At 34.1% G+C, this 17180-nt stretch overlaps 1 pseudogene; it reads right to left on the bottom strand.

Annotated features, from left to right (window-relative positions):
• Positions 1-3012: 3012 nt before the first annotated feature.
• Positions 3013-15776, bottom strand: LOC120146753 (annotated as a pseudogene).
• Positions 15777-17180: the final 1404 nt, after the last annotated feature.

Below are 17180 nucleotides of genomic sequence, written 5' to 3'. Positions count from 1 at the left end.
ATCATTTGATAAAATATAACCTCATAATCATTTGAGCAGTACTTTATGGATCGAATTTTTATTTATATTATGTCGTTAAACTAGTACTTGAAACATTATGTTATCGAGTTAGTGTTTGAAAGCACCAACAGTGTCAGTATACATTATTAAAATATGATTTTATCATATCTCAATTAACATATTAATATATGGCTCGAACGAACATTAAATTTTAACAAAATTTAAAATATATAAATAATTATTTTATAACTTCTAATAATTAGATTATAAAAAATAATATATTATAATCAGAAAATTAGATAGTTTATCTTGAATATTGTGAGTGGAGACCACTTAGCACGTTACAAAGGAGTTGGAGCTGTCAGCGAACGTGACTTTCTTTTTCTTTATAAATAAACGATGAGGGTGGGCCTAAGTCCACGTGGCTTGAATTAATTGAGTTTTGAGAGTGGGGACCACTTTCCATTTTATGCTTCTTCTACCCTCCCCACACGTGCCATATTCCTTTGTTAAGAATAACTAACATGGTAGCACGTGCAAAATCGTATCACGTGATTGGGAGCCATCACACGTAACTCTCAGTCCTGGTCTCCCACTTTTTTTTTTAAGATAAAATAATCTCAGTGATCAAAAATCTTAGATAATATACGATTTTGACCAATTTTTTTAGATTTACGAAAATGACCAACAAAAAATCGTATCACGTGATTGGGAGCCATCACACGTAACTCTCAGTCCTGGTCTCCCAACTTTTTTTTTAAGATAAAATAATCTCAGTGATCAAAAATCTTAGATAATATACGATTTTGACCAATTTTTTTAGATTTACGAAAATGACCAACAAAATCGTAATGCGATCTCTAATTCGTATTGCGATCTCCACTATTGCAAATTCGCGTTGCATTTCGTGTTGCGATAGTTGACAAACGCGTTGCGATTTTCCATTTCGCGTTGCAATAGTTGAAAATCGCATTGCGCTTTTCCATTTCGCGTTGCGATAGTTGAAAATCGCGTTGCAATTTTCCATTTCGCGTTGCGATAGTTGAAAATCGCGTTGCAATTTTTCATTTCGCGTTGCGATAGTTGAAACATTTCGCGTTGCGATAGTTGAAAATCGTGTTGCGATTTTTCATTTCGCGTTGCGATAGTCTACAGTTGTCGTTGCGATTTTTCAAATTCGTTGCGATAGTTAAAAAAAAGATTTTGTTTCTTAAGAATTTTCTCTAAAAATATAGTATCCGCGCGGACGTGTCGAAGACACGACCACGACCCGAGACGAGACGGCGGCGGCGGCGCACGAGAGTCCCCCTTGTTCTCTATCACTCAACAAGAAAGTGGGAAAGTCAAGCCTTAAATACATTCTCAATAGTGTTTCCATACTATGGGATTGAGAATTACCAACACTTGTTTTCAATACAATGTGATTATTCAGGAAACAATTAACAATCATGCACCTTAAACAACTGAATCACAACTAATTGCATTAGTATTATACAATTAAATATGTCATAATTAAAAGTCAATCTACAATCAATCGCGATTATTGCAATTTTAAGCAAAACATTCAAAAGGTAATGCTCAAATCCACATAGTATTGGAAACACTATTGGGAATGGTATTTAAGGCTTGACTTTCCCACTTTCTTGTTGAGTGATAGAGAACAAGGGGGACTCTCGCGCGCCGCCGTCCATCTCGTCTCGTCTCGGGTCGTGGTCGTGGTAATACGTGTCTTCGACACGTCCGCGCGGATACTATCTTTTTAGAGAAATTCTTAAGAAACAAAATCTTTTTTTAACTATCACAACGAATTTTCGCAACGACAACTGTAGACTATCGCAACGAATTTGGAAAATCGCAACGACAACTGTAGACTATCGCAACGCGAAATGAAAAATCGCAACGCGAATTTGCGATAGTGGAGATCGCAATGCGAATTAGAGATCTCATTGCGATTTTGTTGGTCATTTTCGCAAATCCAAAAAAAATTGGTCAAATCGTATATTATATGGGATTTTTGGTCACTGAGGTTATTTTCTCTTTTTTAATAGGCATGAATGCCAATTTTTTTTAATGGTAACAATGTACCTACACTCTATAAATATAACTATTCGAACTCGAGATATTAAAAAATAATATAATTTTATGACTAAATTCGCTCAATGACTTCCCCACCTTTAAAATTTTGATAAATTACAACGAATTATGTAGAAGTTATATTTTTATTAGTAAACTTTCAAATATTATAAAATAATCATAAAACTTCCTAAACGGTTATAAAATAATATTAAATTGTTATAATTGTATAAGGTCATAAAGACCATTATATAACAATTGAATGATTTAATATCATTTTGTAATAGTTAAAAAGTTTAATAATTAAAAAATCATTTTAATATAATTTAATGACTTTTAATCACTTAATATTTTTCGAGACGTCGGGTAGGATTTCAAATCCTAATTATCGACAACAAGGTCTTATCTTTATTGATAAAGGTTCAAATTTCAGGGTTTAAGTATTAGACTTAAGTTTTATTACAAGTAATTTCCATATAGGTTTTTAATTATTCTAATTTAAATCTCACCATATGAACTTAATATATATATATATTAAAACCTGACAATTTTTTTTCAACATTTAAAATTTACAGCTGCGTAAATTCACGAATATTTGAATCACAATCTGAACCGATCCAATCCCAACGGACTATGAAATCTATAGTCCAAACACGGATTTTCAAAGTTTCGAATTAGTGAAGCTACATATTTCACCTAGGCATGTGCCAAATGTCTTTAAGTACCACCTAGGTGAGTTCGAGCAACTACGTTTGTAGATTGTGTGTTTTATTAATAATAAGAAGATTTCGAACATCATACTCCTTGTAATGATCTCAAACTATTTTTAAAAAATAAACGATATGAGCAAAGTTGAAAATTAACAAACATTAATAAAAGTCTATTAGGTCAAGCTTGATTCATTTAAAACCCTACACTAACAAACATAATAAAAGTCTATTAGGTCAAGCTTGATTCATTTAAACCCTACACTTTGAAATATACAAAAACAGTAAATGTTAAAATGTTCAGTTTTTTTTTTTAAACTATGCCTAATAATCATAAAGAATATGTAGCACATTTAAAGTACCTCGGTAGCCAGGGAAGAAACGAGAAATGCAGACTTCTTTATGCAATTGATGCCCTGGTTTTTGATAAATAAGAAAACAATAGTGATGAACTTCAAAAGTGAAAAGTGTGCAGATTGAAGAAAATACAACCCTAGCACACTGACCATGCTTGCCTGCATCGGACGGCTTCTCGGCGAACGCTCTCTTGGGATCGTCGAGAGCCTTTATTACAGCTCGTAGTACCTGATAAACAACAAGATGCGAATTTAAATGCAAATACAAAGAGAGTGTTTTTTTTTGGGGGGGGGGGGGGGAGAGGGGATGCAGTGTGCATCTACATGCACAGAAAAGTCTCGATAATGGTAGACTTGCCTGTGTTCTCATCGGATAATCCTTGAATGGGATAGTCTAGAAACAGCAACAAGACACTGCAGAGCTGTCTCACGAACAAGCTTAGGACGCCAAGAAAGAAAAGAAACAATTCAAAACCATGGTATACATCGTTATTATAGGATTATGGAAATCGAATTGCAAAAGTAAATTTCAAGGTAGATGAACAGGAAACTATATACAATGGCATTGCAAGTATCCATAGTCCACCTATTTTCTTCCCATTCTGAATGTTATTCCACAGAAATAACAATGCGTATCAGAAGCACAAGATAGATTAACATATATGTGTATTTCCCTGAAAAGATTTTTTATTACCATCGTATGAGGGTATTGAAAGATCGATGAGGCAATGACAATCATATGTGCACTATCTGAGACAGCTTCTTGACCTGCATGTATACACAATATTTTGCAAAACATACTATGAAACTTGAGTAGATACTTGCTTTAAATGTAAAATCGTAATCTAATAGTTTTGGTGGGTTTACAGTTATAGGCTACCAAGCCTTATGAAACACCTAACAACAAAAGATATATTTCTTGCAAGGATTTCAAACGTTCTCCAAAATACACTAGAGAAGTAACAATATGTTCTCGACATAATAAACCACCTAAAATAAGATTATATATGTTGCCACTTCGGGTTTTTTGACAGGACAACTGAGAAGTAACTTAGATACAATGGTTAAAGGTGTTTGATGCAAAGATATATATATATATATATATATATATATATACTATATATTGAAAATTAGCTGGTTAAACAATTTACGTGTAAGTTCGTTTCTTTTTCCACTATTTACTTGTTTTTAACTAAGAATGATTTTGCTGATTTGCTATTTAATTTACTGCAAATTTCGAGAAACAGAAATGCAATCATACAGAGCATCAGTTATTAATTAAGCTGCTCCAATATATATTCAGTTTGGGAAACATCTTTAGTTCTATCTTTTCACAATAAGTGAAATCCTTCAAGGGAAATGTGTCAAAGCAGTGAATTTACCGAAAAAATTTCTAACAAATAACAAAAATCTACCAATGTACAGTTAGGCTAACCATTTTTGTCCATCATATTCCGGACAGGACCAACAGGAGACCATAAATAACATCTTTATCCGCAACATCATCGCTTAATGCAGATAAACCATCCAGTAGCATTGGAATTATCTACATAAATAAACTTGATTAGTGTAGTAATAAACCTTCTCAAAGTGTTTAAATATATCTGAGAAACGCTTAATCTTAATAGTAAGTTTCATTACTAACTTCTTGGTGTCACTTAAGACAACTACTAATGGAGTATCAATAATATGTGAAGAAGCCCGGAGCACAACCGCCTGAAATCACATTGCAGGTTGAGAAATCAATCAAAATATTTAAATATTTAAAGAAGATTGAAATGCATGCAGATGTGGATATGACGTGACTATGACGTGACAAGCAGCTAAGTAATGAACTGTAAGCCGTATCACAGACTGGATCTGTCGTCAAAATGTTGAGAAAGATTGATAGGCAATTACAATCGGATTCAACTTTATAATTTAGTAGGCATAACTCATTCAAGCATGTACTGAACTGGGCAAATTGAAAACGGGTACCATATATACACAGACAATAAACATACAAAAACATTAATGAAGAAAGATCATCTTTACCTTGAGAGTGGTTCCAATTTCATAAACTAGTGATTGCAAAAGGGGCATTATTGTTGAGAAAAATCGTGCTTATAGAGAGGACGTATTACCGCATGGAATTCCGATTCAACACAGTTCAGAGTCACCAATAAGGATCTGAAATGCATCTGCTGCATTTCATCACAGAATGATGCAAATCAAGCTCAGAATTATTTTCAGAGACATCCTTTTCTCGATTAGATATATCGGCTCGTCCACTTGACTGTAAGCACTGTAAAAAGATCATAGTCAGTCCTTAACTTTTTCATGGCCCTGCATAAGCAAACCTTTCCCAATCCATGCAAGTCCCACAATAGCATGGATTTGAAGGGAGGTACAACTTCCAACACCGTTACATAAATAATTTACACCTGTTTCATGGACACGATGATTTGGGCTTGAATATTAGAGGAGCTATTCTGTTGGAAAATCCATAAACTTGACTTGAGAATTATATCTATTGCTTCCTCCAAGTACAATCACTTGAAGTTTGTCCTCTAGTGGATTTTAGATCCAATTTGTTAACCATAGAGCCCAACGCTTGGGCTGCTACAACATTACCCTTGAGAATGGTTGTCATGAAACACAGAAACTATCGCTCTCATATTTGGAATGCGGGTTTGAGGATGCACTGCTATAATCACTGCAGCAAAAAGTGAAAGAACCCATTCATCTCTACCGGAACTATTATCTACTTCAGCAATTTGAACCTTTCTTGCTGGAGCAGCTCCTCTGATGGAAAAGATAAGGTTGATAAAGTATATTGTAACTCTTTTGCACAATTATGTTTTGCTTTTCCTGAATAACTTGCAACAGCAAGTTTCATTGCTTTAATCATCGCATCAAGAACTTAAATAAAAAGTTAAAAATAGAAGATTAGTGCCACATAATAATCCCAAAGGACTGATGCAAGGTTCATGCTCACTTGAAAAAGCTTACTCTTTCGTTGGTTTGACTAGCATTGAAGACCATGCTACTCTCAATTTGGTTCCAAATATTAATAGCAAATCGCGATAGCACTTCTTCAAAACCCTTTGCACAACGTACCCTGCATCCATGCAATAATTATATTTTACCAGAAAAAGGGAGCGGAGGATGAGGAACAAGAAACCATTTTCCAAACTCCAACCCAAAATAAAAATAAATAAATAGGAGCAAGAATTTAAGGTAGAGCTATATACCATGGAATCACCTTATCAGAATAGCATCTCAAAAGGTGAGTTACAATTTCTGCTGAATTCGTACTTCCATGGACCTAAGCAAACAGAAGGCAACACTGAATTATAATCACACAATCATATTTATATGGTTAAATAAAAATATAATAGGTAAAAAATTCCCATTGAAAAACAATCAGGAAGGCTTATTAACATGTTTCAGTAGATTTAGTCCTGTTAAGCACATTGAAAAGTCACGAACTATTTAAACTATTAACAGAAAACCATCTATAAAGAACTGCCATACATACATAAACCTCATTTAGATTGGCATATATAGCTTCTTCCAACCCTTGAACAACTTCAGCATATAACTTCGCCCACTTGTGGCAATATCTGAGAGTGCTTCTAGTCTGAGTGGAAATGATATGCTAACATCACCGCAGAACCCAATGAAACAATTTTTTCAACAACTATGCCCATATAGCTTGATTCCTTTTCTGAATCATGGTATCTTTCAATAAATGAACCAATCTGCATTAGGGCTTTCAGTGCCAATCTCCATAAAATATCTTGCCAGGTCCACATTGACAACTGATACAAAAGTCACTAAGATCTTCTCAAACACAGTTTTGATATCAGCAAATAGCCTCCAGGGAAGGTTGCCAAAATCAACAATCCCTTTACTGCATGTAAACCGAAACAAAAACAAGACAAAACAAATCAATGATTTTTATCTTGGTTTTACACAGACAACTGTTGCAAAACAAAACAAAGCGGAAAGGGAGCTGAAAGGTGGACTTGAACCAGAAAATTTCAACCAGCCATTGCCAAACATTATAGATAGTAAATTAAATCATATGATAAAAATATAAAATTATTCTAGTCTCTAATACGTGTGTGAGAAGGAGTCAGAGTAAAGTGGACAGAACCAAGTTCAGTAAAATCAAGCTTTAGCATTTTGAAATACAAGATAATTTATTTACACTTCTACCACAAAACCATAGTCAGTGGCTTTTACAAAAACCATGGGCAAAAATATTGACAGGATCGAGAAATGCAGTACAAATAATTACAACAGAGGCACCGCAAATAAAATAGGTATGCAAGCCTGTTGTGAAGACTGAAGATAAGCACAGATATCATATCTACATCATTGTAAGACAAAAGAATTCACCTCCAAAGTACATGTCAGAATCACGAGTATCTTCGCCACTGGAAAGGAAGGCAGAACAGAAGATCATAGTAAGTGAAGAAGAAAGCTTTGAAGCAAATGCTTCCATGTTTCTTCTGTATGAGAAGAAGCTGCTAGGATTGTTTCAGAACTAGCAATCAAATCTCTGCATGCAGAAAGGAGCTCAATGCTAAGATAGAGAGCTCCATGATTACATCTTTTGGGAATCAAAGTACTCTCATCTGAATCTGGTTGTCCAGATGAGTTTCTAGCAGAAAGTCCCAGAATATCCATCAATCGGCTAAAGAAACATTCAAAAACTCTATTGCACGATACTTGTGAAGCCTTAGCAGTAGTTGAAAGGATACGACCAACTCCATGTAGTCTCTGCTTGATTTCTGAAGCAATTTCGTGGTAATTTATAACTAGATATCATATTGAAAATCATGTTTATGTCTTCATCATCAACAATTAAATCCAAAGACAATTTGTATTTTGCAACAAGCTTCTGTAAAAGACATAAAGCCTCTGCAGCAATTTCATTTTTAGGAGATCTAGACTTTCAAGGGATTCTGGAGTAAAAGATAAATCACTCTCAAGTGAAGAATATTACTTCTTTTAATGAAGACCAAATAGCTTTAACATGTTTTGCCATTCTGTCTACTCCATACTTCACCGTGCAATCACAGAGATACCTCAAAGAATCAAGCTGCAAACAAGCATACTTAATTTTCAACGGATTTGACATTTTAAGAGACACTCCTATAGCCAGAAACGAAAGATCATGACCACCAAAATAGTTTCAAACAGAAAAAATAATTCATCTGCACTAACCTTTGCTGATGGAAGTGAAGAAGAGAGCTTCTCAAGTAATAATGGAATGGCATAAGGCTCAAAAAGAGGTGTGGATGAAAATGCTAGCTACAAGAACAAAAAATAAAATCAAATAAACAGATCAGACACATAATGTGAGTTAAAATACTAATGTTATAGAATAGAAATAAGGTCATATAAAGCAGATTCTAGCAAATTTATGGATTCAAATTACTTTCTACTTGAGCTATTTTATGACATGATACACAAGATACTAACACCGTGTAATAAATAAGCTACTCTCACTAAATTTTTAGTTGGCCATCCATTCTTATTGTATGACAAATAATGAAATCATCCTTTATGCTGGTGGGTACAAGTAATACAACTTAAACTACACAATTTTAAGAACGCTTGCCTATTAGAAATGGTGGTTGATTGTTGAGAGTGATTGTAAGTCTGCAGTGGAATGGATTCAGGCCCCGGTTTTGGCTCCTGTTTTTTCTCGCCTCTAGTTTATCAGATTTTGTCTCTCATCAATGGTAAGGTACATTCAATGAGGTTGATTCCAAGGGCGTGCAATGGGGAGGCAGACAATTTAGCTAAGAAAGGGATAGGTTAATGTTAGGTTTCAACTGTGGTTTTATGGCAGGAGGAGTTTTTAAGTTTTATGTACTGTAATTTGGTGTAATGGTTAAATCTTATGTAACTTTCATTATAAAAATTAAGGCACTTTTCCTCCTTCCGCTGATTAAGGAGCTTAATATAAAGCTCCATTAATCAAGAAGGGGGTTTTTAACGAGGCCTTCCATTCCTATAAAAAAAGAAATGGTGGTCTTATCCAAGATTCTAAAACATGTTTCAATAATTATTGTGGTTCCACATATCTTTTTCTACTATTTACAAGGTGTTATTATATCCATAGAGAAACAAAAGTAAATTGTATTTTCACTACAGGAATTAGAAAATTAGAAAGAAGAAAATGTGCATATAGAAGTAATCAATTGTGATAATAGTAAAAAAACAGAGAGAGAAGCCTTAGGGTACACCATTTTTCAAGCTCTTCCTTACTGTTCTTATAAATTTACATTTCATGAACCAATCAAAAGGTTGATCCAAAAAAAGGTATTATCAGCAAAAATGAACATAAGCAGAAAAGGCAAAGGTAAAGGGCAGTGGTATACTATGCATATAAGGTAAAGCAAAGTGAATATAGCAATGCATCTTTCCTCAGAACCATACGTCCATGTCCGGAAATCAACTATTATCAATAACTACAAGACAAATTCAGAATTTTAGAAGTGTTTTGTTTTCTACTGCAAGTTAAAAGTGCAAAACAGCATTCTTAACAATGGATAACCCTATTTGGACAAGAAAATAAATACATAACCTTTAAAGAGAGAATTTTCAAAGAAAAATTGCATACCATCAATGCTCTTGCAAGATCATCCTATTAATTTTCACATCTTCACCTTTTGGCTGGAGAACACAAGACAGAACCAAACATCATAAACCAAAGCCTCTTATCTGTACATATTCTAACAGATTTCATGCCCACACAGTACTTACTTTCAGCACTAATGTGTGAGCTTTTAGTGCTTCCTTTTAAAATTCTATCCCATCGTAAAATAGATGGCTAATTTGGCTTTCAAAAGTATGTTCATATTTAACAAGAAAGCACAGACTAGAACACAGGGTAATAACAGAACTCCAGCTTTCATAGGGCTTGAAAACAAGAACAATATTGATAACAGTGATGTATGCATTTAAGAATTAGAAAAGAACAGGAACAAACATCATGATATAAACCTTTTTAAATAAGGATCATCAATTTAGGGCATTTACTTCGTCCAACATTATTTAAATCTAACATAATGTATTCAGGGGAAACAGAAGAGCAATAACAAGTTAGCTAATTATCTTAATAAGTTGATAAAAAAATAGCAACCATTACAGATATTTGATTCAAAGGTCCATAAAGGAAATTCCACAAGTGTCATCATTAGTTCTCAAGACAATTTGTATTGACAGTTCAAATTCATCAGATATGATGCAGTTTTCCACTCATTTGAATTGTATACAACAGCATATTAATATAGCAGAGTAGATGGGCATACATAAAATTACATGTGTAAATGAACGGGAAAGTAACAGCCCAAAATCTCAAAAAGTTCATGAGCAAAATCAGCAAGGGCATCAGATGGATCAGGGAACAGTCGTGATAGAACCTCAATAATGTGAAATGTTAACATCAAGCAATGAGGATCCTTTCTCCGTCAACAGACTCACAGATTCCGTAGATAAGAGTATCACCCTGCACCAAATGAGGAATCAGATTATTATCCATATGGAAAAAAAATGAAATATGGCCAAACTTTTAGAAAACTGAATCTGTGTTCTCATTCTCCAATCTCCATTCCTTCTGCAAAGCATCAAAATTGTGTTATATCACCATGTTCTATCCTTGCATGAGTCGAATATTTACCAGTCCGTTACTCCAATCATAAATCTTCCTCTGACGTTAATTTTTTTTGATAGGAATAGAAGGCCTCATTAAAAACCTCCCTCATAGTTGTCTATATTAAGGAGACAAGTAGCGGAAGGAGGAAAAGAGTGCCTTAGTATATTAATAACCAACAATTACATAAGAACCAAACATTACAAATAATTGCCAATTCAAAGAAACAACCAAAGAAACCAAAAGCAGCTCCTAACAATATCCTCCACAGTCACTAACCAATTCCTGACTTAGCTAGACAATCACTTCCACATTCATACCTCTGCTGATATGCTTAATAATAACATTAAAGCACCACTGACTTCTGAATTTCTGAAATAAAATCAACAAGGTGAACCGGGCAAAGATCCGGGCTGTGATCCACTTAACTGCAAGAAGCGAGTCACTTTCTAAAATAAGATTTCCTTTGTCCCTCCAAACTGAATCAAAAAACACATCTACCCCAGTTTTGATTGCATAAATCTCTGCAAGAATAGGAGAACAAGGTCCTAAGGTTGTAGAGAAGGAAACCAACTTATTATTACCAGCATCTTAAGAAACTCCACCAATACCACTCTTCTTCTAGTCAAAGTTGACAGCCCCATCAACATTCATCTTAAAGTAACCGGAAGGAGGGGGACACCATTTTAATCTTGACAGTCGAAAGTTAGAAGGGGATTTATTCATATCCGCCAAAGTAAGATCACCCAAGGCTATCCATATGAATAGACAAATCCTTGTTTTTGCTAAAAACCATGATGCCACCCTATACCTCACCAAAAAAAACAGATTTTCTTTGTCCATCTTGCCTTTCTCAAATACAATCTGGTTCCGGCACAGCCAAACAGACCACAAAACAGCTCTGGAATAAATCTCCAAATACCGAGTAAGGTCTAAGTTGCAACCATGAAAGCAAGAAGCCTTTCGGATTATTAGGGAGAACTGAAAAAACTTTCCACAGACGGAGTAGTTTGCCCAAATCTGCCAAACCTGGACGCAGGAAAAAAAAAGTGACTGACTGATCCGATTCCTCACCACAGAACACACAAAGCGGGTTTTCGATATCTTTAACTCCTCTTCTCAATAAAGTAGCTTTGACAGCCAACTTCTGATGAATAACTTGCCATAGGAAAATCTCTACCTTTGGTGGAATAAACCCTTCCACACAATCTCAAACCAAGAATTGTCAGATTCTGCTAAACTTGAAAATAGTCTTGAGCAAGAATTAACCGAGAACTCACCATCCCCACTACCTTTCCACGCAACACGGTCTTCACCCTGCAATAGAGGCGAAAATTATCCAGCAAAACCATCAGTTCCATCCAATGTTCAAACTCACTATCCATTAAATTCCTCCTAAGTGAAAATCCAACCCACTCCCCATTCAATATACACCCAAATTCAGCCACAACACCTTCCTTATAACAGACAGAGCAAAGATCCTAGGAAACAAAGTCTTCAAAGAAACATTAGAAATCCAAGAATCATGCCAAAATCTGATAGACTCTCCTTTACCCACCTGAAGCACGAGATTATTTCGAAGGCATAAACCAAAAGAGTCATTAGACCAATAGTTATTTAAAACACCTTTCCAAATACAAGACACATCAGAGGGCAGTTTATCATCTAACACAATAGAGCTCGATCCCGCATTATACTTAGAACAAATCAAAGTCTTCCACCAAGAGTCCTTCTCTGTACCAAATTTCCAAACTCACTTGCCCAATAAAGCTTTATTCCGTAACTTTAGATCCGAAATTCCAATTCCCCCAACTCTTTATTTTTACAGACAGTATTCCAATTAACCCAATGGAGCCTTTTCTTCACAGCCGATGAACCCCACAAGAAGTTGGCCATAATAGATTCTAGTTTCTTCCTCACAACCACTGGCATTTTGAAAAGTGACATATAGTAATTAGGGGAGAGCATTCAAGACTGATTTTATCAAGACTGTCCTTCCTGCTATTGATAAAGAAGACAGTTTCCAGCCTGTCAATTCTGGTAGAACTTATTTACAATCGAATCCATAGTTGAATAGAATTCCTCTTAGCACCCAAAGATAACCCAAGTATTCTGCCGGAAAAGAACCTCTTAAACAACCAATACCTGTACACATCTCAAAAACAACCAAAACCCTCTTCAAATTTGCCAATGACCCTTAGAAGCTTTACAAAATAATCAAGTCATCCGCAAATTGTAAATGGGACAACATCGACGAAGAATTATCAAAACCTAAATTAAAGCCCTCAAACAGCCCCAATGCTACTGCTTAGACAATAGTAAATTCAGAAATTCACCCACTATATTAAACAGAAGCGGGATAGAGAACACCCTTGTCTCAGCCCCCTAGATATTTTAAAACTTTCAGTTGGGGAGCCATTGACAAGAATTGAAATAGAAGTTGAACTTAAGCAATTATGGATCCACGACCTCCATCTTCTGCTAAACCCCATACACTTCATAAATTTGATTAAAAAATTCCAATCAACAGTGTCGTAAGCCCTCTTGAATCCACTTTGAAGACGAGACCTTCCCTTCCTTTCCTCCTCCAAAATCGATTGCTTCATTAGCAATTAAGGAGCAGTCACAAATCTGCCTTCCCGGGATGAAAGCAAATTGAGATTGACCAATTAACCCTCCTATGCACAGCCTTAACCTTCTTGACAAAACTTTAGAAGATTTGTAAAGTCCCCCTACCAAACTGATTGGTCTGTAATCCTCAATGCAGACTGGAATCTGCTTCTTCGGAATTAGAGTGATAAAGGAATGATTGACACCCTTTCCCAAACTTCTTCCCTTTGTAGAAATCTTCAAAAAACTTAAGAATGTCTCCTTTCAAAACCGGCCAAAATTTTTTGAAAATCCCATATTCAATCCGTCAGGACCCGGAGCTCTATTACTATCCGACGAATGTATTACCTCCCAAACTTCCTCCTTCGAAAAATTCATATCTAATTGAGCAACTTGACCCTCCTCCTCTGACGTTAATAAAATTTAGAAAAACCCAATCTAAACCCAATCTATAATAATGAGCAAAAGCATCTTTATACAGAAGGAATAGAGCCCCATGGCTCTATCATGGTGATTTATACAAACCAACCACAACTGACTTTTTGGCGATATACAATAACCTAAACGTTAAGATATGTGGCCCTCTTCCTTTTATTATATTTATTTCCTGTTAGTCTTAAAGATATTTGGAAGTGTTTGAAACTTTAAGCGAGCATAGTACAACCTAGGAGATTACATCAATCACTTCCTCTATTATTCACTAAATTCATCACATTATATAACTTTAACATGCAAGAATAATGCATAAAAAATTGAGAAAATCAGTCCAATAAAGCATGCACTGAAGAAACAAGATCAGGAAACATACAAGTGAAGGCAACGGCATGGTGGTGTAACGTTCTAGCAGGCATTCCATAAGTTCAAAGCAAAGCTGCAACAAAATCCATTTAAAAGATAAAGTGAAATTGTTAAATCGGAGATATATAAATATATATTATAATCTGGAAAATAACAAGAACTCAAAAAGGTATGTGTATGATCATCTATTATAGAATGAGATTATCTTTACCTTCCGTTCAAAATGCCCTAGAGACTGTACTTGTAGGTTCTGTAATGGGACTCTGCAACTGCTTTTGCATCACTTCGCTGACCATACCACAACTGCTTTTCCTTCTCATCAAAGCCAAACAGCCAACAAAGCTCCCCGTAAAGCTCTCCAGTCTGCCTGATGTAGCAAAATCATCATCTACCTAATTCTAACTTAGAATGTAATACAGAACATAATGATTATGAACAATAAGAGAGCCCATCTCTAATGGTGGCACCAAATTGTGACTAACTTAAGGAAATACTAGAAAAGTTAAGAAAAAATGTTTTCAATTTTACATATGGAGCTACCATCCAGATATGGGAAGGTTTAAAAATAAGTGCCAAGCATGAATTTTAATGAGATGCAAAAAAAACATGAAAACCTTTCAAATAAGGTAAAATGTAGATTCAGAATCATGTAAATGCATCTTTCAATATGTTTGTTTACTGTGAATGCAAGGCTCACCAATCTGTCTGTGAAAAATGCGATCAAGCTATGAATGGTAGCATCGTCCAATGTCTCTGATGCAAGGTGCACAAGAACTTCGCCAAGAAGGAGGATGCCTGAAAAAGGACACCATATAATAGCAAGCGCATTCATCATTTTATCTGTGTTTCCGAACAAAATCTAAAATGCTATGAAAGAATGGAATAAAAAAAAAATAAGGCAGCGTACCCATAATTCTACAGGCATCAAGTAATAGATTAAACAATTTAATGGGCACTATACCAAGAAATTATCCTAAAAAACACCATAACAAATCATACTGATAATGATGAGCTGAATTAGTACCTCTTGCACGAATAATGTTGTCCACAGTGGTCAAATATCCTTCCATCTCTCTGACCTATCATCTCAATTTAAAAAATGAAAGAAGAAGGTAAGCAATAATTTCCAAATGAAGACGTGAAGAAGATAATTAAATTCATAATAAAAAGTGAAGTAAAGACCCAAAATAAAATAAATAACAAGAATAACACGTCATGAAGTGCAAATTGAGTTCAACTGAAGCATACCATGTTTTCTATTTTTAGCTGATTATTCTTCAACAATGAAACAATGGCCCCAAACTTGCAGCCTATATAACATATATAACATAAATTTCCAACATACTCGAGTTTATATTGAAGAAAAGATTAGTCCTTTACCAATTATGTTCAGTAAGAGAAATTGCGTTGAAAATAAGAAAAAAATTAAAGAAATTGAGGGAAAGGATAGTGAACCTGCTGACTCGGAGAATGAGACGAATTAACGAACGATTCAATGTACTGACTGAGTTGACTCGGTTCTGCCATTGTTTTCGTTTTCCGAATTTGCAGTACTAGGGTTTTAGAATTAACAGAAGGAGAGAGCGAAGTGGGGTTTAATTAGTTTCAGAGCTCGAAGGAATATTTATAAACTACCGAAGTAGTCATTTTGTTTCGATCACTTTTGGACACTAAATTTATAAAAGTACTATTTTAATCACCTATGTTATTGATTTATATCATTTTGGTCACTTTATTAATTTATAACATTTAGTTGTTAGTTTGATGTTGTGATACATTAATACAAAAATATTAAATTTTAATTTTACATCTAAACTTTATATACATATTAATTTAATATCTAAATTTTAAACAAAATATTAATTTAATTCTTAAAATTTAGATAAATTATCAAATGTATCTGATCAAAATATTTCATCACTAACTATCATTCACCCTTCTCTAGTTTTTTTTATCTTTTTCTTGTGAAACCGTTAGTTTTATTCTTCTCATCTTTGTGACTAACGGTGACATCATCTTAGTGTTGATCATTGATTGTCAGTATTTATTTATTATATTGTATATATGTTTTTTCTTATTTTAAATTTTTAATATTATGGCACAATTTCCTCTACTTTTATGACATGTTTATTTTTGTCTTGATGCACTTTTCAATCGTTAACCGTCATTTTCATTTATTTAATTTTTCAGGCTTGCTTTGACATTGATATGACTGATCAAGATGTTGCTTTGTTATCATGTTAATCTTTCCTGCTTTGGACCATCGGATTATATTTGGATACGTGATTTGCATTCATAGATAGTTTTCTCACGTTGCTCGATTATAATTTGTGGTTTTCATTTTTCAACAACTTGATCTTATTTTGTGGTTCTTTTATCATTGTTAGATCTATTCGTATTTATCTTTTATTCGAGTTTATTTGATTTGTTTTTTAACATATTACTTGTATTGATCATTGTGTATAAATGACTAGTTTTTTTTAATGATTATAGAAAATTATTTTTATTATGTTTAGTTTACGACTGTAGTTATAGACTTTCATTGTAAATTAGATATTTATATTTTAATAAAATTAACGGTTTGATCTTATAAAAAAACTATCATTTACGGTTTTTTTTTGCGTCATCAATTGCCGTCATCGATGATTACTAGACTCTAAGAGAAATGTGAAGAGAATTGAAATTTCCCTTGTCTCATAAAATATGTCTATTATTAACTTTTTTTTGTTCAAATTTTAAAACTTTAACTAATTATTATTTAAATTTATTATTGATAAAAATATGTAAGAATATATTTTAAAAACCTTTAAGTGGTTTTTAACTATATTTCTTTAAATAATTATAGTTAGGTTTAAAATTTGATTTTTAAAAAGTCATTAAAAGATTTTTTTATTGGTCAGACAGAGTGGTTTTTTAAACTTGGATAATCAGATGCGTGAGAACGAGCCCAATGCTTTAGATGCGGAATGTCTCAGGAAAGGC

Source organism: Hibiscus syriacus, unplaced genomic scaffold (assembly GCF_006381635.1).
Source record: "Hibiscus syriacus cultivar Baekdansim isolate YM2019G1 unplaced genomic scaffold, ASM638163v2 tig00110931_pilon, whole genome shotgun sequence".
Classification (NCBI taxonomy): Eukaryota; Viridiplantae; Streptophyta; class Magnoliopsida; order Malvales; family Malvaceae; genus Hibiscus; species Hibiscus syriacus.
Note: the sequence above shows the minus strand (reverse complement) of the source record. Positions and strands in the feature narration are given on the sequence as shown.